The sequence below is a fragment of the Nothoprocta perdicaria genome, unplaced genomic scaffold (genome assembly GCF_003342845.1).
Source record: "Nothoprocta perdicaria isolate Ctin4 unplaced genomic scaffold, notPer1 scaffold_15, whole genome shotgun sequence".
NCBI classification, from domain to species: Eukaryota; Metazoa; Chordata; class Aves; order Tinamiformes; family Tinamidae; genus Nothoprocta; species Nothoprocta perdicaria.
The window spans coordinates 1123763-1148926 of NW_020454649.1; the positions used below are offsets into that span (position 1 = coordinate 1123763).

At 36.4% G+C, this 25164-nt stretch overlaps 1 protein-coding gene across 3 annotated transcripts in view; it reads left to right on the plus strand.

Moving 5' to 3' along the window:
- Positions 1-357: 357 nt before the first annotated feature.
- LRRC4C (leucine rich repeat containing 4C) overlaps positions 358-25164 on the plus strand; it is a 146587-nt gene continuing 121780 nt past the window's right edge. For all 3 annotated transcript variants that reach the window (XM_026034734.1, XM_026034736.1, XM_026034738.1), the window contains exon 1: positions 358-411. The gene's annotated coding sequence lies outside the window, so the exon portion shown is untranslated. The remainder of the gene's footprint in view (positions 412-25164) is intronic.

The window sequence follows — 25164 nt, forward strand, 5'->3', positions numbered from 1 at the left end:
TGCCAAAAAAGAAGGCAGACGATGGAGATGGAACTTCTCTGATCTACTACTGGAAAATATTATAATAAGACTTATTAATAAGCTACATCTTGAAAGTTTTATAAAAACTGTCACCCTCTATGAAAAGCAGTGTGAGGGAAGGGTATTGGAGAGTCAGAAAATGACATTAACTGGAGAGAGGGAATATCCCTCCTTTTTATTCTGTGCATTTAGCCATGCATCAATGTCAATGCTGCCTTTACATAGTAACAGTGCTATTAATATTCATCACTGTACTGCTTTAAATTTGCAGATAAAATGAATTGGCCAGCAGAGACCAAAAACAGCCCCCAAGTACAGTTGTGCACTGCTTATTTCAGTTACAGATCTGAAGAAAGAGTGCTGGCATCACATAGAGAAGAGTTTTCGAAGGTGAGTTGTACATACGGCTAATGGAAAGTTTTGATGAATTTTTAACTGCGGCAGTTACTGCTACATGAGTGAAGGAGTGGGAAGAGCGATTAGACAATGGCTTACTCCCTGGTCTGCTGACTCCAGGCCAGGACCAAAGAATTCCCTATGAAACTTCTGAAGACCCAATTATTTAATGGTAATGGTCAGTTTATGGGTTTGTGAGCCAGAAACAGCTAACATGGCAGTGCAAAACTGAGCTGCCTGTTTGGCATCAAGTCTGCACATAGATACTGTATTCCATAGCTAGAGGCTCCCTTCAACTGAAATCAGATAAATCTGCCCTACACAAGAGGTGGGGTGGAGGAGAGGTGTCATGGTGAGAGCTCTTTAGAAACAAATGTGGCACTCCAGCCACTTGTTTCTTTTGCAAGGTTGATTAGGAGTTTTCTATTTGCTTACATTCCCAATGAAAAGTTATGCTTCAAAATCTGAAGATGCAGGCATCTCATATCTTGGGAATGTAATCTGGTGATATTCTGCATTGTCCTTCTATCAGTTGTTTTCACAATGTCAAAGAAATAGAAAGTATTCACTGGATTACTTAGCCAGAAAGGTATTATTCTATATAAATAAGAATAACATGAAAATTTTAGGTTAGTTATGATATGAGATGACTGCAAAGCCAGCTTTCCAACTATTACATTTATTTTCTTATTTCCAGGACTGAATCCATTTAAGGGAAATAATTTTTTTTTTTTTTCCTAAAGACCATAAATATTCTACACTCCTCAGACTACACTGAAGGTTAAAGAGTAAACAAATAGTTAGGAGTTTCATCACTTTCTCTGTGTCCTCCTTACGAAAATTGGAGGAAAACAGCAGCAAAAGTTTAGCTTYGCTTTTTGGAGAACTGGTGTACTCATGCTTCGGGATATCCTGTGGTTTTAATCAGAGGATCCCTTGATGCCCACATTGATCATTAGATCAGACACAGCTTGCATGTGTATGTGCATGCTGCTTTCTATAATGGCATGAAGGTGGTAGCAGTTGGGCAGCATATGCTGCTAATCTGCTGCATGGTTTCAGTGAATTTGCCCATTAATGCTGTGCATAAATAAAGCTTCACGGTGATTGATGGGGCTGGACACTTTCTTACAGCATATGGCTTATGGATTTCCAGGTATTTTGATTTTCTTTTTGGGCTGATAAATCGTTCTAGCTTTGATTCAATCTATCCTGTTAGTATAGGAACAGCTGTGTATGATTCATAACTTTTTTAGGATTAAATTGTATTGATATCTGAGATATATTGATCATACCAAATGACTGAAAATATATGCATACAGTGTTTTCCTGAAAATTTCATTAATTCGAAATGAAATTTAAGGCTAAGACAATATGTAGCCACATATTGTGTAGTGCTTCAGCTGTCATATTGTTGCATTTTGCATTTTGTTTTGCTTGCAGCAACTTTGATATTAAATATCACTTAAATATTGAAGTGCTCTACAGCAAATACATAATTTAGTTGTGCTTTGTGTCTGCTTAGATTCATTTAATTTTCACTTTGTCATGATTAATTGTGGGATGACAAACACAGAATGATAGCAGGAGCTCAGTTTGAAGTACTCGGTTTTGTAGTTGACTCCAAGCGTGGGGTGAGATGGGGAGGTCCATTCAGAGGCAGGAGGAAGGACACTACATGGACCCCATTTGGTTCTGTCTGTGACTGAACAGACAGGTTTTCAACTCTTGTTTACCAGACTGCACAACAGTACTTGTAGTGTTTGTTAGGATAGTGTATAAGGAACAAACTAGTAAGGAAAAGACTAGACCAAAATAAGAAAGTCATGGAAGAAGAGATGCTGAAGGAAAAGGGGGAGATAAGTGGAAAAAGAACGTGCCAGCGTAGAATAAGCAGCTGTAATGTAGCACAGAAGGAGCACAGGGGTCAAGTACTCAGTCAACTGTGACCAAAAAAAAAAAAAAATTCTAGTTAAACTAAAATGTTCTCTGAGTGGGTGAAAATTCCTGTCTTGGTTCCTCCTAGCTGGAGTTTATAGCTGTTATGGAACTCTTAATGGTCATTTCTTTTAATTAATGATCATCTGGAAGGCCAGTGTTTTGGTCTCTGATAGACATGCAAATAGCCTGCCCAACAGTGCTTAGCCCTTTTAATAGAATATGGATTTTTTTATGGATGCCACAGCTTCAAACTGGTGTATATATAAAGCATAGCTAGAAGCCAGATTCCATTACTTTAGCTCTTTTAATTGCCTGTGTGATGTYTCTGCGTTCTCTTACTGGTTGTGGGAGTAGTCCATTATTCTGCTTTTAAAATCTGTATTTGATACTGCAAAGCTCTACAGTTTAGTACATGCCCTGGGGGCCAAAAGGAAGAAAAGGCGGCTAGAAAATCTTAGTCATGATAAACAACCAACCACATTTATCAACTTCTCTCATCACAACAACAAACAGGCTCTCTTKTTGTAAGTTTTCATCTTTCCCTTGTACAACAGAAACAGGCAGAGGTAGATAGTGCTGCACTGAGGTCTCAAGCTCATCTCACTGTAAATGTTCAAAAGGCCGTAGTGATGTTAAAATTCAATGACCCTTACTTGAGCAATGACAACGTGAATGAAGTGCAGCCTGTCATAAAAAGAATGGACTTTACTGCTAGCTTCAGAGCTTGAGGGGGTTGAAAGTGGTTATTTTCAGCATCTAGGTTTTTTGCAAAACACAAAACATGTAATTACGGAACAATGATGGAAGGACTAATGTTTAGTGAAAATAATAAAGCAATGAAGAAATTGGGAACGCTTTGKGGCTCAACTCTGCCTGCTCCATTCTCTACCCAGGCAGCCTGTGTGCATACGTCCATACCTGCTCTGTTTCTCTGCTTTGCCTATGTGTATTATCAATAGCTGTATAATGCAGCATGTAATCCTTGTTAATCAGCTCCAAGCTCTCCTTCCTTCCTCACCACCCATCTCCATGTTAAGGCAGAGCTTYGGAAATACACCTTCAGCTGCATAGGACTCATTGAAGTTTTTGCTTCTGGCCCAAGAGCAGAGCGCTAAGTGGTGGTTTCTTTGTGACTCCRGATCACAGCCTCTCTCCCAGTGGGACAGCATGCCTAAACTCAAGGCTTGTGGAACACCCACAGATAAGCCTTCATTTTACAGGATTATACTTGACATTTAGATAGATTCTTCTATGTAAGGACTTCAAAGTCATTCAGACTTAACAAAATGCACCTTACAGTAGCTCTGAGAGGTAATTATTATACCTCCATTGTGGATAAAATGAGCTACAGAAACTGAAAGTCATTCTTGAACAGGGYGTAAGTGAAAGATCTGTGCACCAGCTAAGTGAGTCATGATTTAGGTGGTCAATGCCTTTGTGCCCACTCTCAGCATGGGGTGATTTTTCTTCCCAAGGAGACAAAAGTTAAAAGTTTCAGCAGATTTTTGCTGTATGTGTCACTGAGCCACTTCTGGTCATGTTCAGAATTGCTGCGTATTCACTGATACCTCTGCAGTTAGAAGCAGCAGAGGGTTTGCATTTGGCGCAAGATGCGTTGAATGGAAATACTGTGAAGTCACTGTTAATATTTTCAAATGGCCTGCAAAGATAATCTTAGAATTATGTTGAATTATTTTGCCTCCTTTAAAGCCACATTTAAGTTAGGGAAAGCTTACTCAAATATAAAATGAAAAAATAATTTTCCTTGCAAATGATAGGTAATTTCTTCCACTACCCACAAGATCATCCAACTTCATTTGCTAATGAGAAAGCCTTTGTTATACTCATTGTATTGGAAAAAAGGGAGATGTCTGCCTCTTGCAACTGCTGCTTTGTTTTCATTTCACAGTGAAAATCTGTGGAGATGCTATGATCACTGAAACAGCCAGTTTCATTTCATCTGTTTGTTAGATCAGTTAGCCTTTAGCAGAAGGGGGAAAAATGAAAACAGTAAATACAATACAATAATACAGTTTTCTGTTATTTCCATTACATCTTGGAAAACAACAGAACCAAAATGGCATATTGAGTTTTCCTGGAAATATGTAAAGCCRGAGAACCAAGAGCCATCTTCTGTGTGTATTTATAGCAGAAGCCAATAGCAATTACATCGAGTTTACCTAATCTATAGGATACTTGTTTTAATTGTATATGCAAAGTAACCTATATAAGTTCTGCTAATCTAAGACTATCAGTGCAAATTTCTGTTCTGTGGCTATTGCTGGGTGAGGGGCCACTGAATAGACTGGCAGCCTAGACCTGCAGTTTCGAGAGGCTTTGAATGGTTCAAGTTCAGCTCTCTCTTTTGCACAAAGTTATAGTCTGAGACAAGTCATTTTGGCTCTCTTATTTTTAAGCAGAAAAGTAGTTCATGCTACTGCCTACTCTAAATGGATAATCAGAATTGATCTGGGGCCAGAATGTATTGCAGTAATAGATTGGAACTGTGTAAAGTGATTTTTTTTTTGAGCAGTGTTGATCATAGGCAGGCTGTTCTCCAGCATGCAAGTAGTACAGCCTCAGGAAACCTGCTGCCTACAGCGCCACAGACTCTCTAGCTACAGAGGAGCCCTGGATGTGGTTCATGAGTTGTGGTCCTTCGATAGCCTAAAAAACTGGTTTGTATTTGGTTTTGCTAAACTCCCTGCAGTGTGTGCTCATCTGTGTACTGCACAGTGAAATAGTCATCATACTAACTTTACAAGGACTGGGATGTAGGAAAGGGAATCAGTTCTTCAGTGCAAAATAAAATAAAAAGCTAGGTAATTTTGTATGGTAGACAATGATTGCAGATTCTCAACACAGAGCATCAAGGAAATGAAATGCTTAAATGCTTAAATGAAAAGAAATGCTTAAAAAATGCTTAAAATGCTTTTTCAGATGGTTTCACAAAAAAAATAGAAAATAAAAAAGAAAGAGAGAAAGAGAAAAAAAGAAAAGTGAAAGAAGTATAGTGTCTAAAGTGTCTAAAAAGATTTGGTATTTTTTGGATGGCATGAGTTTGAGTAAAACTGAGAATAAAGGAAATATGCAGGTTCCTTTGACCTTGCCAAACACTAAAACTCTCAGTTTGGTTGATACTATACTGGCTTTATTTCTGTTACTTATCTATCACTGATAGTAGTAGTTAAAATTGTATCAGAAGAGTTTCCAAGACTTTAATGATCTGGCAAGAAGGTAGTGAAGCTCTCAGCGTTAGACTAGATTTAATGATATATAAAATAAGTAAGATTGAGTCGGAAGAATCTTATTTTTGCATCCTCTGACTTGTATTTTCGTAAGCCCTGCATACATTTTAAAAACTAATCATGGTGAAAGTAAATCTACTAACCCAGGAAAGGATTATCACAGTGAATTTGATCATGTTTGTACTATTTTGATAGAAGAATCGCACCTGCACCCACGCACCCATCAGTCTGATTTCAGACGCTCWGAGCTGTGCTACCTAACTGTGATTCCAACCCAGCTGCACTTTTCTGACCTTGACAGAAGGCCAACGCAACCTTTTGGTAATGGTGTAAAAGCAGATACCTCTTTTCCCTTTATCAGTCATGTAAGAAGGAGAGCCAAATATTTACTGTTTGACAGCAGACTGAATATCTGATCTGCTAGTGAAGAGATGTGCAAGGTGAAGAGTAGATGGCTGCTGCCTGGGCTTGTATCGCTTGGTGTGAGACCCTGTCCCTCTGCTCTGAGCTGGCGATGGGGGCTGCACAGACCATCGGTGAGCAGGGCAGGCAGCCTCTCCCTCTCAGGTAGCTGCTCCTTTCTAGGCAAATTAGCTTGTGTTTCAATTTGCAAAGGTATTACCATTTTCAAAAGTAATGGTTCAAATATATAAAGATATTTAGACATGCAACAATATTAGTAAACAATCCTACTGATTTTTGTAAAAGTTTTAGCTGTGTTAGGCTTTGGATCTTCTCTAAACTTTGCTGTCTCCTTGGTTTTAGCTGATTAGTATGCTTAGGAGTATGATCGTTACCTACTGAGGATGCAGAGTGTTACTTGACCTCCTGACATGAATTTGAACTACAGAGTTTAAACAATTTTAGAAAATGTGTTTCTGGCTAGAGAAAACATAGGGAACAGAGAAGGTTCACCTGTCAGCTGTTGTTATAGTGGTGTCCAGTACATAATCATGGAGTGATCATTACTCTCACTTGAGTCTGTGGTACACTCAAAACTTCCAGTACACTTTAAAGGTTTTATTCCTCATTAGTTTCTCATAATTCAGACTTTCTTTTATTTTCTGACAATGTCAAATAAAAACTGAAAATATAAATTTTCACAAAAATAAGTACACCCCTGCTGGAAACTTGTAGCATTTCTAAATCTTTCGATAGACAGTCAGTTTGGGGGCGCTATTTAAGCTTTTAGGGTATTCAGCAAAGGTTTTTTCATTGCAGCCAAAGCCAGGTTCTTTGGTCAAAGGGGAGAGTCCTGGAGGGTGCAGCAAAAGGAGCTTATTTGCATCAGATGAGGTCTGGGTAACCCAAGCAGAAGGGATGYGCTCTCCCTTCCTTTTTGCATTGCAGTTTAATAGTTTGACACTTTAAACCAATTATCATTTCTGCCTGTTTTTTTTTCCTATAAAGCACTTCTGACACAGATCAATGCATTTCAATGTCCCTTTATTTTTAATGCTGCAGCAGCATTAGATACTGACAGCTGGAAACCTTAATTGGTCTGATGACAGAAAAGTAATGACCATTTGCAATCACTTATTCTATCTAACCTTGAATTTAATATCAAAGGGTAGATGTTCATGTTTTTATTGTAAACCTTGAATTTGAGAGAGTGCAAGGTAGGTAGTAGTGATTTTTTTCTTGGAGACAACGTACTGACTTTACAAGGAATACTCATGTCTCACATTTCTCTTAACACTCTTGTGTGCTTTTTAGTTTTGTTTTTAAAAACAAAATTTTTTAAGTTTTTAAAAATATAGATGGTTTGTTTGTGGTAATTATCCATGGTATTGTTTGTATGCCTATCTATAACTTCTGTAATTCCACCAAATACTGCGATTAAAAAAAAACACATTAAGAGGATTGTTAAGTTTGTCTTATGAATAGAGATTGGTTGTATAACTATTAAGCCTTCAGTGTTCCCCCACAGATTTCTGGCCAATCAAATGGCCCATACTTTCATTTGAAATATGATATTTTTAGATTCCCAGTGCATTTTGGTGAATTCTTGATCATTTTTTCAGGAAAAGATAACATTCAGACATTCCAGCATCCAAGTAATTCACTCTGAGGTCTTTATAACTACTAATTTCTATTGCTGCTCTAAATAGAGCTTTTCTTTATCAGCAACAGAGATTAGCAGCATGTTTTCAAATCTTAGTACATTAAGATTATGATAGTTTCATATTTTAGTAGATTAAATGTTTGTATTTAATTGATATATAGAACCACTTCTCATACATTAATGCTTATATCTTTTTAAAGGTGTGTGAACACTTGTTTTGGAATAAGCCTATTGGAATTCGAATAGGAATAGGAAAATAGGAATTTGGAATTCCTATTTTTGGATGAAAGTACCTCTCTCAGTCCAGTACTCACATACTGATAGTACTCAACAATGTGGTCCCCTTTGTCAGGGGGAGTAGTCTTATGAATTGGTTCTATTTGCAAATTTTATCAACTACTTACCTGACAAAAAGACTGAGGCTAGGGAAGAAAGTTAATGACTTATRTAACACACATAGGCACATATTTTTACTTGGAGCTCAGGACTTTTCTTGCTGGGCTGGGAATTCGACTGAGAGATACTGCTGAGAATCTCAGTTATACAAGAGGCAAACGGAAGATGACCTGGGTCTACGTAACTTGGGTGAGAGAACACTCTGAGAAATAAAGGCTGGTGTTGTTTGTTAATGAATTTACATTTCACATGAGTTTATTTACAATAATTTCCCTACCAGTAAGAAGGACATGATGAGAATGTGAGGCTGGGCAGACAAACTATCCAGGATTTCAAAGAGGCATTCGTGCGGGGCACATCAGGCTTCTGGAAGTGGCAAGGACATTGAAATGGGCAACATCTTTTCAGTCCATGTTAACTAATCCTCTCGTGTATTTCTAGGCAGTTTCATGTTGTGCTTCTAGAAAACCATATAGAGCAGGTCTTGACCGCCTCAAGATTAAGGCTCTAAAATAAGAAGCTGGCAGCACAGTAGATGCCAGGTTGATAACTTTCCTGCTGTGGTCAAAGCTGGTTAATTACACTTGGCTGCTCTGTAGCTCTCTTCTGCTCTTTCCATGAGGTATAATGAGTAGCTGCTTTTTTATCCTGTGTTGTCTGTGTGGACAGTACAAAGTGAATATAGAATACTCTCAGGTCAGAGCTGTAGAACTTTTCCTGGATTTTGCAGAAATTTTGTATTTCCACAAAATATTTTTTTTTAGAATTTAATTTGTATTTCTCCAAAACTTCCCTGAATTTTGTAGAAATATCTGTATAGGCTAACAGCTAATAAAGAACTGGAGCAGTCAGAAGTAGCTGAAGAAGTCCTGCAAATTCAAGAAGTTTAAGAGCATCTGCCATATCCAGAACCGCAAATAGAAAAAAGGTTCCTTTTGATTTCTCAATCAGGCTGTGAATGCCTATTACTCTAAGTTGGGCAGGCAATGTGTTGTCTCATGCTATCTCCAGAATGTAAGCCATGCTTAATGGGCTCAAGTGTCTTACTAAAAACCCTAGTAGGGTTTTTAGGGTAGACTCCCTTCTAGCTGCTCTATTACCTTTTTTTCTGTGGAGAGCGCCGCGATTCCTTGAGCTCTAGTAATTCCACAGCACAGGGGTCTGTAGTATCATCCTCCAGCCTCTTCCGCATGAGGACAAGTCTTTAGAAGGTTAATTCTGTTCCCCACAGTTCCTTRAAATGTTTCTTGTTTATCTCAAACCTGCACTTCTTACATCTCCTTTCTCCTTGTCTCACGCATCTTTGGCTATGAAAAGGAATTTGACTAATGATCTAAAAAGCTTTGGGAAACGTCTGGGATTCGGGGAGCTATAGTTGTGAGATATCATTTATTATAGTAGGTTAGTTCATCTTCCCATGCAAATGTGTTTTGTTTAGTGCTTGCATCTGCAAAGATTTATCAAAAACCTATCTGTTAAAATCCAGGGGCGTAGCTAATGGTCTAGGGAGGCAAAAAGAAGAACCTGTCACTGCACATGCAGCAGAGGAAATAAGCAGTAAATTATATTGTTTTTTCAAATTTCAGCTTCCAAAATGGAATGTTTTTCCTATTTYATACAGTTTTATTTTATTAGCCACACAAAGAGAAATAATGCTTCATTTAACTATGTCAAAACCAATCTAAACTCTCTACTATTTACTTTCCTTTGCCTAAATTTTAATGCATTTTTAATTCCACCCCACTGGTTGGTAAACCAACCATTGAAGTTTTTGCTGCCCTGTAATGTATTTCAGTCATTTCTAATAAACCTGGACTTTAAGATGATTTATTATAATCTCTGTACACGATGAAAATGAATTTGCTGCCTGTGCTAGGCTTTAGCCTTTTCATTACTAGGGATAGGTATGGACGATATTGAACGAACAAAAGTAACTAATTGCAATAACGATGATTCCTAACTTTTGGTGAGGAGGAAGGTTATCTGCAAGAGAAAATGCAGGAGTGAGAGTAGTATTTTGTTCGTTTAAAGGACACTGAAACAAGTGCAGCACAGAGACAAATATTACTTTAAAAGACATTTTTTTAAAGCTTTTTCTTTCCTCCTGTTTGAACTTATTCCATCAATATTCTTTAGCTTTTTCCTTAAGGTTTTTCTGGAAACATGTATCTTTACTTTGAAAATATAGCTTAAAATTAATATCCTATAATAGCCTGTATTCAAGTATGATGCAGATTTATCATTCGCCATTTCTGGAAAACCAGGTCAAAATCACATTGGTCATCAAGCTTATTACAGAAAATAAATGCAGTCAAATAGAAGCATGCTCATTTATGCTAAGTTTTGTACAAATAAGACTGATTAGACAAGTCTTTGTCATTCGAATTCTCAACTTCTTAAGAGTCTCTTTTGTGTCATKAACAGTTTGTCTAATTTTAGGATTTTTTTGCTCCTCTGTGCAACACTTCCTTGTAGACCAAACTCTAATTATTTTTCATGGACACATGAAAAAATATTCAGCTAGTGATTATGCCTGGCAGCTAAGCAATTCTTCTTCAGTCTCCTTCAAGCTGAGTTTTCTTTATTTACCAATTGCCCAGGGAATGCCAGGTCCAAGTGAACAAACATATTTTCTTTACTCCTTCTCAAGGCTAGAGGATCTAAGTTTTTACAACAGTTACTTCCTGTAAAGTCATTTATAAGGATAGGCCTTTTTAAAAGAGCTGAAAGTCTTTAAAATGACTTTCAGAATAGTTTCAAGGGAGGAGCTATTGCAGTAAATGATGTCTTGAGAAATTTCCTTCAGCCACTTTCTTCACGTGGTGAAGTCCCTGCGTGTAGGACCTGAGTGCCCAGCCCCAGCACGATACCCYAGGGCCAGGCTGTTTCACTGGGGTGATACAACAATATCCCTCAGACTCTGTGACTCAATTTATCTATTTTTGAAGAGCGGATCGTGCTATTCTGTGTTTTGCTACTGGTATGAACATCATTACTAATGTAATTATTAGTAATTGTAATAGCTAGCTACTTAAATGTATCACCTTTGGGGAGCATTTTGCAACATTATAGTTGTTAATTTGCTAGGGTTTTTAAAGCATCTTGAAAGGTCAGGTATTGTGATTCATTCAAATGACTGCCAGGCCCTCTTCATGTTTTACAAAATCAGACTAGATCACAAACTGGGTACATACATAAGCTAGATTACAGAGGAAGGGAATTTCATGCATTTTTTCAACAAGTCAGGTGGCTTTTTCATWGCAACCATGAAAGGTAAAAGTCTGTGTATTTTCTACAGAAGGTCAAAGATTTCATAAATGGTTATTGACTTGTTTGTTCTATCTGTATACAAAATTGTGATAGGTTTGGCATGTCTTTACTTTTAGTTGCAACTTTCAAATAAGATGGCAGTAGCGATGGGGGGCAGAAATGTACATATCTGCAAATATTTTTAGTATGCTGCTTTCCATTGGTGACATGTTCTGCCCTATGTTGAACATAGTCTGACCTTAAAATCTAAGAGGTGGCCAGAGCAGATGATAAAAATATGTAAGATGTAGATAACAGCAACAAAAATGATTAGTGGCCAGAGGGACTGACTTACGAACAAAGATTAAATGAGCTAAATATATAGCTTAGCAAAATGAATTGTGTTGGGGAGAAAGTATCAGAGAGAGGGACATAAAACCCTCTTAATATAAATTGCAATGACTGAAATGTGTTAGTTAGTCACAGACTTACTGAAGCCAGAGCAGAGAATTATTTTCAGAGCTTGCAGCAAAGAAAGGCAAAAGTTACACTGTCATTTACAGAACAGAAGCTATGCAGTCTGCTCACCTTGGCATCAAATCAAAGTCAGACCTTTCACACTAATTTGCAAACAGTCAATTTTTCTATATTGTGAGGCAAGCGCCCTCAGACCCAAATACCAGGACAATATTTAACAGAGAATCTGTGAGATAAATATTATCACCATATATCTAACAGTGGCATGTGATTGTGGTGAGCGAATTTGACAGATCTTTTGAAGGTGGAGGTGACTGTTGTAACAAAGTTAAAGCTCAACTCGATGCGATACGGTGAAGCAGAAGCTTTACCTGTGCTTTTAGGTTCAACACTTTTCCCATATGTGATGTAGGACTGTTTGAACACATTCCACAAACGTAACAGTATTCCTCTAAAYGTCCCAAAAGGCTGGCAGTTCTCTGCCTCCTTTTGATTACTGTTTAAACTCAAGTATTAAGCTTCTTTACATTTTGCCCAAAGAATTTTGAAACCTTTTAAGCTCCCTCAATTCTCTTCCTCTTTCTGCCTGTCAGCATTTTTATAAGTATAGAGTATACTATTTAAACATGACTTTCATAACTTTTTTTTCTTACTGTGAGGATGGAATTTCCATCCTTGCACATGCTTAAGGTCTGACTCTAGTTGATGCTACTTTGAGCAGGAGCGTTGGATGAGATGATCTTAGACATCTCTTTCAACCTGAACGATTCTGTGAAATTTAATCATTGCTAATTTAGGAGAACTAGAAACTTATGTCCTGTTTTGCAATATATTTTTTTTTCCGTTGAGCCAGTGTCCACAAATAACTGACTRCAACATTTTTCTAAACTATTTTTGTTTTTTAATTCTAAGGGCTCATGAAAGGTCAGCCTATCTACTYTCAGGGTAAATTGAACGGTCCTGTCCTTTAAAGTCATAGCCATCAATTTTTTGTCCAATTAATAAACTGGTCTTTTTCCTTACTGAATTCTCTGTAGTAATTGTGTTTCCATATTGTAATAGTTTTCTTATATCAAAGTAAAATGATAAAATTAGTTCTCACTACCAATCCTGGTTTAATTATTTTTTAAGTAAATGATATATGTGTTTAGTTGATAACAAGAGTCGTAATTAATTTCTCCCTCTCTTCTACCTGTTTTATTCTCCCTTCTTTTTCCAGACTAGTACAACTGTACAGAAACACCTTCTGAAAGGAATTTCAAGTACTCATACTTGTTTTGGTAGGAAGAGACGACTTCTAATAGAAATGAATGACCAGTTCTCATTAAATTGATGAGTTGTAGAGGCTTCCTTTGATCCAGCACATTGAAATAGTTCATTCCTGAAGAATGAATTTAGCTGTAAGAAATCCAGAAATGAATGCTGCGCACCTAAATCAATCAAAGGAACTTAAATGCCTTGAGGGCAAGTGGAAATGAAAATAGATAGGCTATTTCTAAATGCTGACAAACATGAAAATCGATGTGACAGGCTTGGGGTTTGCCTGCACTAAAATCCCCAGCCGTGTCTGGGGTGGCAATGTCTTTAGCTATCATTCTGATTTTTTATATTATAGGGTGCTTGTACTTTTTCTTTTTTTTTTTTTTTTTTTAAATCTTGATTGAAGTACATATTTAGTTTCAGCATCTTTGTAGCATTAGGTAAATCTGTGACAGTGTCTGTCTTTGTGTTTAAGAGTGGATGGCTCTGCTTTGTAAGTAGCTGTATCAAAGCTACACACAAATCATTAAGGTATATACAAACTCAGATGGCAGGGGGGATAAATAACCTATAGCAAACAGGCAGCAAGCAAATAAATCTATCCAACATTCATCATCTTCATTGTATCTCTTATTCCACACGCACACACCCATTGCCCCGAGTAAGGAAGCAGCAGCTAATGCCAATTCCTTTCATCTGTGCAGGGACAGGAGTCTCAAATTTGTCAATTTCAATATTTTATGTCTCAGTGTTGCCTATATCTGGATTAACTAATACAACATAGTTGTCATCTTGTAATAATACATGGTCTCATCCACACTCAAGGGGAGAAATGGAATTTATTAAGCCCTTTAAGCTCCTGTCTGGACAAAGAGACTGTAATTTTTCAAAAGATCTTATTTTCTATGTGCTTTGTGAGTTTTCTGTTGTTTGAGGACTCTTGCATAGGACTTCTCTGATGTCTGTAAACCACGTGAGACTGCCTGTTGCAGAAGTACCTTACACACTGAAACTTTTTTTCAGTTTGGGGTGTTATAAGAAACTGCTATATGCCGCCAATCTGAATGCTGTCTTTCATCTTGTTTCATAATCTCATTTCGTATTATTTTAGTATCGAATCACTGGAAGAGTAGGGATTTTTTTTTTTTCTGAAATGCTGGAAGTCTTGGGATTGTTGATTGCAAAAATCAGCATTATTCTGCATATCTATTTCYCACAACAGCAGGCACTCTGACAACATGAGTAATTCCTAGTTGCGAAACAGCTGGAGACCTGTTTATACAATGCATGGTGTCTAYAGAGAAGGACTTCTTTTCCTCTCTTCTCTTAAATTCTTCCTCAGAATTAAAGCAGAAGAAAATTAATTGACCCACTCAATTCATCCACGTTTTGTGACAATGGGCTGGGCTAACCTTTTCATACTTGCTCAGTGTTTCAATGAGGATTGTATGAGCTGCTCCCAGTTCCAGGTGATACCTATATGTATGTATACACTTACAGCTCATCTTTGAATTTCTGCCTTTCCACAGATTTTACATGTTGTAAGGAGAGGATGCTCATGGCTCTGATCCAGTAAATCACTTGGGTTGCTGCTTAACTTGAAGAACTTGAGTAGTCCTTTTGCATCTAATGAGACTATATATCTGCTTTAGTGCGTTGCCAGATTGGGACCAGTATTACAGTAAAATAGACAATTGTTTTAGATCTCATTACTGCTAATCCAAGGATTAACCAGTGGATTCATTTACATTTTTTCACACAATCTTTAATAATCATAATTAAATCACAATTGGAAGACCCAGATTAAATTGCAGAAGCAAATATTGATATATATTTTTTTCTCCAAGGTTTGATATAAAACTTCTTCMTAAGAGTCTTATTTATGCTTTGCCTCAGTGATTTTATCTCCACACATGTAATAGGCAGATAGAATATGATTATACCGAGTAAGTAAATAATTATTTGATACATTGTTTTCAGTTGTGCTCTTCAAGCAAATTGCTGTCTTCTTGAATGTATTAGTTATTTGCAATTATTTGCTGCTTAAATTGCAGCAATAATTCTTCTGTAATTCCATCATCAGCAACATATTGTTAGCTTTTGATTTTTAAATTAAAGAAACACTGGTCACTTCTGATAGAGTGGGAAGATGACATTTGCATGGCTTATAAGTCTTTGATGTCAGGGTCCGCTCTGAAAAAAAAAAAAAAAAAGCTGGACATAGAAATTTCTTAGTGTAAATATTTTCCATCTAATGGATATTTTTCAGAAAGATTTCTACTAGTTAACAAATTTTCTAGATTAGTTTCCAAGAGAAAACCAGGAATGAGCGTGGAAGTAAAAAGATAAACGTTATTTTTGATGGAGCACTGGTAATTCTGAGATACTATTTGCCCAGTACTAGCAATAGTATTGCACTGTATTATTTGTGAAGTGAATACAGGAGTTCTTTTTCTCTGAAACATCTTGTTCTGTACCAGAACAGAGTAGGTATGTGCATAGACAGTTCGTCATGCTTACTATGTAGTATTTAGTGCAGTGGATAAAATTATTTCAAAGATTAAAGTTCAATTCCTCCTTCGTGTTTTGATCACAGAGAGCTATATTTCTGGAAAAATGGATTGGAAGAATCCAATGGATATCCAATGATATTCCAATCCATTCTTCCAATGGATTCTTCCTTGGAAGAATGATATTTGTCTGAGAAAATTAGATCAGTTGTTCAGTTTATTAGAGAAAGTAGCTCACCATCATCAGTTCTTTAAGCGAAAGGAAAAATGAGTAACTCTAGATTCTGTATTGGCACAGTTCATGCTTTGCATCATGCAGTCAGTCTTACCTTATGACATGTGTTCATTCCTTTCTGTATTTCTTCCTAACAGTTTATGTCCTCATACAGAATGTATTCATGTTCTAAGAATGTTGGAGGAAATAATTTTATAGGTAGGAGGATTTACGTTTATTTTCAGAGTTGGAAGTATTTTTTTTTCCAGCTCTTTAAAGCTTTGGTTTGGATTCTTCATCTAATGGTTGCTGCAGGATCTACGGCTGTGTATTAGTACACAAAAGAAAGGACMAAATATACACTTAGCCTTCAATAACTGAAGTAGAGCCCTAGTTTTCTTCCATCAATAGAAGTAATTAAAATCTGTAGGAGGTGACATTTGTATTTCAGTAGACAATAGTCTCTTCTCCAAGTCATTAAGACTTAAGTCTTGGTTGAGAAACCAGGGCTTTTGTAGTACAGAAGGTGATGTGCTTTACGTGCTGTTCTTCACATCAAGTGTAAATCTGAACCTGAATGTGCTGTCCAAATTCCAACAGTTATATTCTGCCCCACTTAGATTTGTTTYGCAGTTTCAGTAGAATGATTTCTTTTCACCTTCTATCCATAAGTATTCTAGTGCAATCAATGCCATTACTCTGGGGTCTCAATGTTTTCCAGATGAATTTCAATGTGAGGTAATATAATCTTTCTTTTCTTCCTCGAACCTTAAAGCATCAGTAGTCCTAAAAAAGGGACAACTTTGTTACAGAAGGAGTTTGTCCAATTGTCCATCTATTACTATTTGTTATTAGAGGTTGCAAAAAAACAACCTCAACAACCAACATCTTAGGTTTGTAATGGTAGCAATGATTTTATTTCTAAAGGCAGGGTGGTTATGAAAGGGCCACGCATTATTTTGTCGCAGTGGGAATCTTTGAATTTGATCCATCACGGTTGAATGCTGTCAGGTCAGTTCCTGAAATGGACTATCTATCTTTTTTTTTCAGATTTTTGAGCTGAATATTTGTGATGGTTTCATTTCTATCCCGTTACTGAGCAAACAAAATGAATACATAGAGAAAGCAATCAGCACATGATGCACCCGCTGGAACATCTAATGTCAAATGTTGGCTGCCTCTCTAAATGTTGGCAATTACCAAAGGTTCTCAAAAGGGAAGCAATAGTCTTTTGCAAAATAAGCAGCCTGTAATATGGACAATATCCCACGTATCCATTACTGCATAGAGAAAGAGTATAGCATGTGGGAATATCTTATAAATTTCTCTGGACATAAATTACATTCACCCACACAATATCATCAGAATACATGCTGATGAGCACACTGCATGGGAGCTTACAGAATTTACACTATAAAAGCAATCATATTTCTTTTTATGTTTTGGTCCTATCACTTTATTTTCCTCCACTCTTGCTCCAACTTCCTTACTGGGTATTTGAAGGTGCTTTTAGTGCGTTGGTGAATGTAGAAAAAAACTTAAAAAAAAAAAAAAAAAGCTACAGGTGAGTAAGAAATATAAAAGTTGACCAAATTCAAGAGAAGTTTCATAAATCTCAGTTGAAAATGCCTCAACATTAAGCAGTCTTTCTTAAAAAACACCAAGAAATTAACCTCAAGTCTCAGAAAAYTTAGCCTGTTAAGAAAATACATCTTCAAAAGAAGTTGCTAGCTGAAGATGATCCCTAAGTGAGCCATGTCATATGAGAGTGCACTTTCTACAAGCCTTTTCTGTGTATGAAATTTTCCGTATATTCTATACATGTCCTCATATTTGATTAATGCTATGCATATATACTCACTGTAGCAGTTATGAAGTATCATATTTGTACCAAAGGAACTAAAAGTCCTCGCCTACTGGCCTTGACATTTACTTTTTTCCATTAAAAAAAAATGGGCAAATACACAGCTGATCAAGTCACACAAAAGTCCCTGATGTCCCATTTGTCCCTGAGTCCCATTTCTCCTCAGGATGTTAAGAGTGTGTATCTCACTATGCAATCTTCTGAAGCRGCAAAAAAATCTTGAACTTTTTATTTTTGGAGAAGATGGCAATACATATATCCAGTTTCTTATGTGTTCTTCATCACTGTAATATATTAGCATCTGTAAAACAGCTGGGGAGGTGAAATTAAATTTAAAGTTACTTGTAAAGTCTGTAGTACACTTAAACTAAGGCAGTTTGTTTAACATAAAATTGTCCATTCATTAGAAGAAAGCTGTGTTACTTGAAGGAAAGCAACAAGCTGCCTAGAATCATGACAGCCTGCTGATACTAGGAAAAAATAAAGGATGGTCTGGTAAAATTATAATATATCTTCAGGGTTCTCTTTTTGAGGATTTGATCATTATAATTGTCTTGAAGATATCTCAGAGTAACTTTTCAAATTCTTATCRGTAAGAATGTAATTAGCTAAGAAAAATAATTAGATGATTTCTGCCTTCAAAAATATTTGTTTTTTTTTTGTCTTGTGGGTTTTTTTTTTTTCAGTCTGTGTTGAGCCACTGATATGGCCACTGATATCCACCATCCCCCAAACGCCCTGTCTCTTTCAGTTAGCTGTTCAGTTAGCTGTGTAAGGTGTATAAAACCATGAAGCAGGTGGCATCTGGTATTTGCTATTTCTGGATAGTTCCTGTGTTTGCTGGTCAGTATTGTTATATACTTATTTACTTATTTTTTTCCTGTGGTCAAGTTTAATGTAGATGTCCACTATCTTGATTTGTAATAACAGATGGAAAATTAAAATTCATTCRTATGCTCCTTGTCAACTCTGTTTCTCCTTTATCATGCTGTTTAATGGACCATAGATATGATTTAAAAAATATTTTTATGGCCTTTTTTTTTTTTTACCATCAGAGGCTTCGAGAATGCTTTACACACATGGCCTGGAGATGTATTGAGATGAAACAGGAATCCCTCTGGATTGCAGAGAAAGAGGAAAACACAGTCATAGATCTGGATTTTATGGATCAAATCTAGTACCAAAAGAGAATTATTTTCTGCAGCCAAAATACTGTTAAGGCCAGTACTTCTGAATTTGAGCTATCAAATCCATAATCGGCATTAGGCATTGCCCCCTCAGGCTGCACCTAATTGTAGTTATTTATCATTTGCTTAGCAGTTAAATGAACTCTTTCTGGTTAGGAATACTACAGCTGCTTGTTGTACCAAACAAGACTGCAGAATAGCTTAGGTGAGGAAACAGAAGGACCTGCTAAAAAAAAAAAAAGTGCTGCTTCCTTAACCTGGAATGTGCTGAGAACACAGCAGCCCTGCTCTCTCAATGGGCCACTTCAGTAGTGACATATGACTAGGGCAGAAAGCTTGGATGAAASATTTGTGTAGATTAGAGGTGTCCAAGGCCAAGCTTAAACACAGGTTTATTATGTTTGACAGAAAGGCTCCATCTGACACTACATTCAGGGACACCTGGTGTTTTTTGGAAGTTCCCACTCAAGTACAGCCAAGCTTYGTGCAGCCTTGTTTTACAGTCACATCCTGAGACTGTGCCACCGCATGATGCCAGCAGTCTGCAGTGAAGGTAGATTATTGTATTAAGAAATTTGCTTATATCTTAAATCATAGTAGGAACTGAGGATATTACAACATATATTTTCCTTTTCCTATTCATGACATTGACTTAATTCAGTTAATCTGTATGCCTCTTTTGTATTTTCTGTGGCATAGTTCTTTGTCTCCTTGASATTTAGCCCGGTAGATCGGCTTGAATAGCAGTGTGTCTTGGATTAATTTTTGGCAGCAGGGGTTTTATCCTTTCTCTGGTACTCATGCTTGATCAAACATGGTAGCACATTTTTTACAAAGCATGGATGCTTTTGTGTGTTATTGGGCACTGTTAGGCACTTCAGACTTTGGAAGCTGCTTCTAGAACTTCCACCTTATGTTGTGTAAAATGGAAATTACTTTATTAAAAATAACTCGCTTCGGTTCAGTGCATCTGTTTCTATGCAACAGCAAAGGCACCTGTGTCCTATTAATATTTACATTATGCAGCACATTTGAAAATGTTATAACTCAGGTGGATTATCCTCCCGGGAGCCACACGCATTGCTCTTGCCTCAGCTCTTGCTCTCTGTATATGTCAAATTGTTAGATGATCTTCAGGTTACTCCACCTTGTTTACAGCCTGAATCCCTAAAAATGCACTACTTGGGCAGCTAAAGAAAGAACCAATTTCAGCAGATTGATACCAAATCTTCATGCTGCTTATAGTATGTCTTCTGAACTGATCCATTTTGAGGGGATCAATTTACTGCTACTTAAAAGAGAGGAGAGCTACTGAGCTGGTAGATTTCTACATCTGCTYGTCACCAGCTTGGTCTGTGGTTCAGCTACAAATGGTAGTGACTCTGGTACTGCTTTTCTCTAGCTCAGTTGTCTTCACTAAAACATCAAAGGTTGTGGCAGTATTTTTGTGAACCTGGTTAGGTATTTTCTGACTGTAGAAATTTTAGCATTCATCTTAGCATATGGCAATTAGATCTGAAACTTCACTTGACACCCACAGAAAAGATGAAGAAAGAATGTATTACTTTTATGCAGAATCTTATATGATTCCCTTTAAAACCAATAGTGTGAAATGACCCCAGGGCTATGGAGCAGGGCTGCATACTCTTTTATTAGCTAAATACACTGTGGAACTTTTTTGTGGTGTGACATCAGTGTGGATCACTACTTGTGGTGTAATGGGCTGATACCCATTATGAGACTCAGTCACTGCTTCTTCACAGTGTTGTCCCCGTATTTATTCTGTGCTTAATTATTCTAAGCAGGAATTACAAACGTTACATCCATACAGAAATACTCCTTTGCTTCTAGGATGAAAGAAACGAGAGGAGTAGTGTGTTGTTATTCCTGCAAAACTTCGAATATCTGCTCTTTCTAGAAATCAGTTATATGGAGGATGCGTTGCTCATGATAGTAAGAAATTTCTAATCCCTGGAGTCTGGGTACAATAACAAGCTCTGAAGAAAAGAATTTTCACCTGCTTGTAGAGTAATAAATTTGTTATTGTTATTGTCATGGTGGTTGCCATGTTCTGTAGTATAGACCACTGTGGGGCTGCATAGTGAAGTTGCTACAAGTAGGTGATGGTTGGGCAGAAATGTATAAATAGGTGAAGTGATGAAAAAGAATTATCATAATGCATGCAGTAAAATTTTTGTTAATAGTTCGATGTTCCCCACAGTCTTCGCAGAGCTTTATAAATTAATTAATATCTCCTCATCTCTGGAAATGGTTTTTATATCCTATAATTCACTGGAAAGGTTGAGAGATATTCTGCTCTCATTGTGTGTTGGTCTCCAGGGCTGTCATTTTAGATGTCATTAAATACACCAATTTTGCATAGAGTTCAAGCTTATATATAATATTTTATTTTTATTTCTTTTAACATATGCTTTTTGGTTTACTCATTCTTTGCTCTGCATGAAATGGAGACTGAAATTATCTTTGTAATGCAGATTCCTTAATTTCTCAGAGTCGTGTTCAGAATGAGATCCAGATTTCAAGTGCTCACATGGAACAAATAATTCATTTTTTGTTTCCTGATGCTTTGCTAGATGAGCCCCWTGTCAAATTCTGACAACTTGTGAAGATTTTATCTTTTAGTACAGAAGGTATAGCCTTGATCTCATGAAAGTGAAAATGTATATGACAGCCACAGCATATGATTTATTGAATGGTTGTGTTACTCTGTCATATTAACCATTATACACTATTTGCTTCTGTTGTGTTTCTGATAATATTTCCTTCTTCTTCTAGAATTACGGAAATTATACACATACCTCAAAAGTACAAAGTTGGTTTTGACTAAAAGTCCCTTCTGAGATGAAGTAGGATTGAAGGAAGGTTGTTTATAAAGAAAATCTCTTTAAAGCATTCATGAAATATTCATATAATTATCCACATACAAACACAGAGTATTGTAGAAAATAGTATTTGTAAATGGGCCAAGACAGTACTTAGGTTTATGTGTTTAGGGGTCTCAACAGTACATTTGTAGTATTTTACAGTATTCTAAAGAGAAAAGCTGTTTTGCTCTGTGTTTATGCTCGTACCTGAAACTGCATGATGATGATGGTCTTCCTGCCTAAATCAATGACATTAATAATTTCTACTATTGGTATCAATCTGAAAGTCTTGCCCTTCTTTGTAACTTGTCCTGAACCCCATTCTCATTCATGATTTAAACTGAGAGGCATTTTAATGGTGAGGGATAAAAAGAAAACAAAAACAAACAAACAAAAGCAGGTAGTACTATTATATAGTTTTCTTTCTATTGTCTGATACCTTGCTAAACTAGAATAAAAAGTTGAAAGTTTTCACTATCACAGATCATTCTTCCAGATTTGTATTTTGTTATCTAAGATTGCTGTGATATCACTAATATGACTCAAGTCTCTAGTACATTACAGCATTTTAAATGTCATTTAGTTTTGCCGTATGTCACTCTGTTACTGCACACCAGAGTAATATCGTGATTTATCAAGTATATCAATACCTAATTTATAACGTTTTATCTACTCCATCTATTAATTTGATCTATAATCTTAGTGACTAACTGCCAAAATGTAGACACACAGTCTTTCCTGGAAGATGGGATATTCCTCATTATTCTGTAATTTAGGAGAAGTTCAGTAGCATTTTAGCAGAAGGGCAAGTGTTTTGCTTCAGGGCATTTTTTCAGACAAAATCTCACAAGAATTTATTTGGAGATTGGGCCAGTCAGCTGTGAGGTTTTGTCTGGAAGGTGAAAAGTGCAGGGCTGTATTGTTCAAATAAAAAGAGTGAGTTTCCAGAGCCTAGTCAGGAGCTAGCTGTCAGTGTTGAATTTATTCAGCTGATAATGCTTTATCAGGACCAGGAATGAGGATATAATTCCTCAAGAAAACTGAAACTAGGTCCCAGTGGAGGCCTACATGGCTGGTAAAATATATTTGTGGCCCCGTTATTTTGCAGAATAATAGCTTCAAAAATTTGTTACTGAATAAAGGTGAAGTAGGGGATAAACAACAGCAATAGGTAGAATGATATTCTAGGGAGATTCTTTTTTTACTCATAYATGGATTCTTTTGTATTTCAAAAATAGATGCAGGTTAAGGGAGCTAGTTAGGAACTGGATATCTGAAGGAACATTGGGCTGCTGTGATTTCCCCACATGTATGCTGTATGCCAAGTATGAGAACTCGAGGTGGAAAATTGCTAAGGCAAAAAGAAATGACTGTGGATTTTGCACATATTTTTCTGGAAGCTGGTTGTTAGCTTTGTTTTACTGCTGCATTGCCCACAATAAGTCATCCTCATAGCAAAAAAATGAAAACTTGCAAATATCGAATCAAAAGTATTTGACTTCAAGGCAAATTATCTTGAAAATGAGATGTAAATGCATAGAAAGGGGTAATACATGAAAGGAAAAGAATTTATACTCTGTAATTATTATTGCCACTTCTTGTAAAGTCATGAATAATTTGCTTCTGCTGTGCTTTTCTTTTCATCTTTGTGCAGAACAATACCATGATCAAATGATTGAATTCTGCAGGCAGTTAAAAGAGAAGTGTCTCCTTATAACGTAGTTGGGAAATTTTTCTTTCTCTCTTGTCTCTGTTTCTAGTGAGTATAACCTCTTAATACTTATCTACATACACGCAGTTATTGTAAACTGAAAGKAAAAGGACATTTTTCTAATACTGAGTGAATATATTTTTACACTGAGTAATGGCTGCAAAAGTCTGAGTGCTTAACATAACATAAGATAATGTGTTATCTCTTTTTCTCTTACTCATTTGTCACTAAAATAAATAATCTAAAGCCCAGTGAGGTGAAAGTATTTACTACTGCAGCTTCTAATTTAGTAATGGCCACTTAAAAAACAAACAAAAAAGCTGCAGGAGATTTTTTTTTTAATCAGATATAAATCTAGTGACTTAAAGACTTCAGCTGATAGCTGTCCAGGGCTCACTGCAGATTTTGATCTTTACTGATCTTAACAGATGTTAAGGGTCAGATTTCTGTACATTTAACTGAAATCATAACAATAACTGTCATCCCTAGAAGCTCTCTCTTCTACCTCTTTCCAAAAGCAAAAAAAAAAAAAAAAAAAAAAAAAAAAAAAAAAAAAAAAAAAAAAAAAAAAAAAGGGGAAATAGTCTTAAATTCCATTGGAATAATGAAAGTATCAAGTTCTTCCTAGAAAGGTCAAGAATCAGGAACATGTTTAATGTGGAAGTGATGGTCTACATACAAAGAAGTGGGTGTATCAGGAGACAACTACAAGGAAACCTTGCTAATAATTTTTCTTCCCTCAGTGTATCTATCACATAATTCTTCATTTAGCCTTTRTGAATTTAATTATTCATGAGTCTTAATAGAAACTTGTTTAACTTATGTGACTTAGGAGTCTAATTCTCAATCATATTTTAATTACTTGAGTAGGAATCCAGAGTCCTATTGACTGTTAATGAGATTTAGGTCTGTAGGTGCCACTGTCATTTTGGAAAACAGGACGAAACATGTGAGAGTCATGTAGGTACTGGAGTATTTTATCCTAAATTCTGGTGACAAAATAAGGATAAAATTTCCTGATACCAGCTTTTGAGTCTAAAAGTATACACATAATGTAAATATTTTCAAAAAATCATTTACATGAATGAGAACAATAACTATTCTACTCTGTAAACTTTAAATCCAACAGTGAAGTAAATAAGTGAATAAAAAGTTTGATCTAGTTGAATATACATAATCATGAGACTCCTCTGATTATGTAGACATCTCTTAGCCCCAAAAGCCTTACACAGTATCATGTTTTCCTAAATTGAGCTTRCCTAACAGATCTTAATTTTTCTGATTCCATTCTATGTGAAGAGAATGTTAACAATGAGTAAGCTGCTGAAGAAGCTTTTATAAGCAAGCAAGTAAAGAAGATTCTCCAATTTSTAACAGGCAAGTTCCTAACACTGTGCCTTTTACCAGTGTTTCATTTAATAAAGACCTGACTAGCAGTTTGTTTGCAGGAATTTTACATTCTGCTCTTGCAACTTGTTTTATTCTTAGATTTTTTGGTAATAAAAATCGAAAGTTTCAGATGCCACCACTATCAAACAGCAGGAGTGAACATCTGCTGGGTGCTCATAAACTTCCATTGGGGAAGTCTTATGTCCCTGACAGCAAAGCTGAGTATGGCCTTGGAGATGTGTTATACTGAAGATGCTAGTCTAGGGCAGATGGCCATATTAAAATTATTTACTTATATAGCACAGCCTCATTTTCAAATATACATGAATTAGTCAATTCAAGTACATGTTA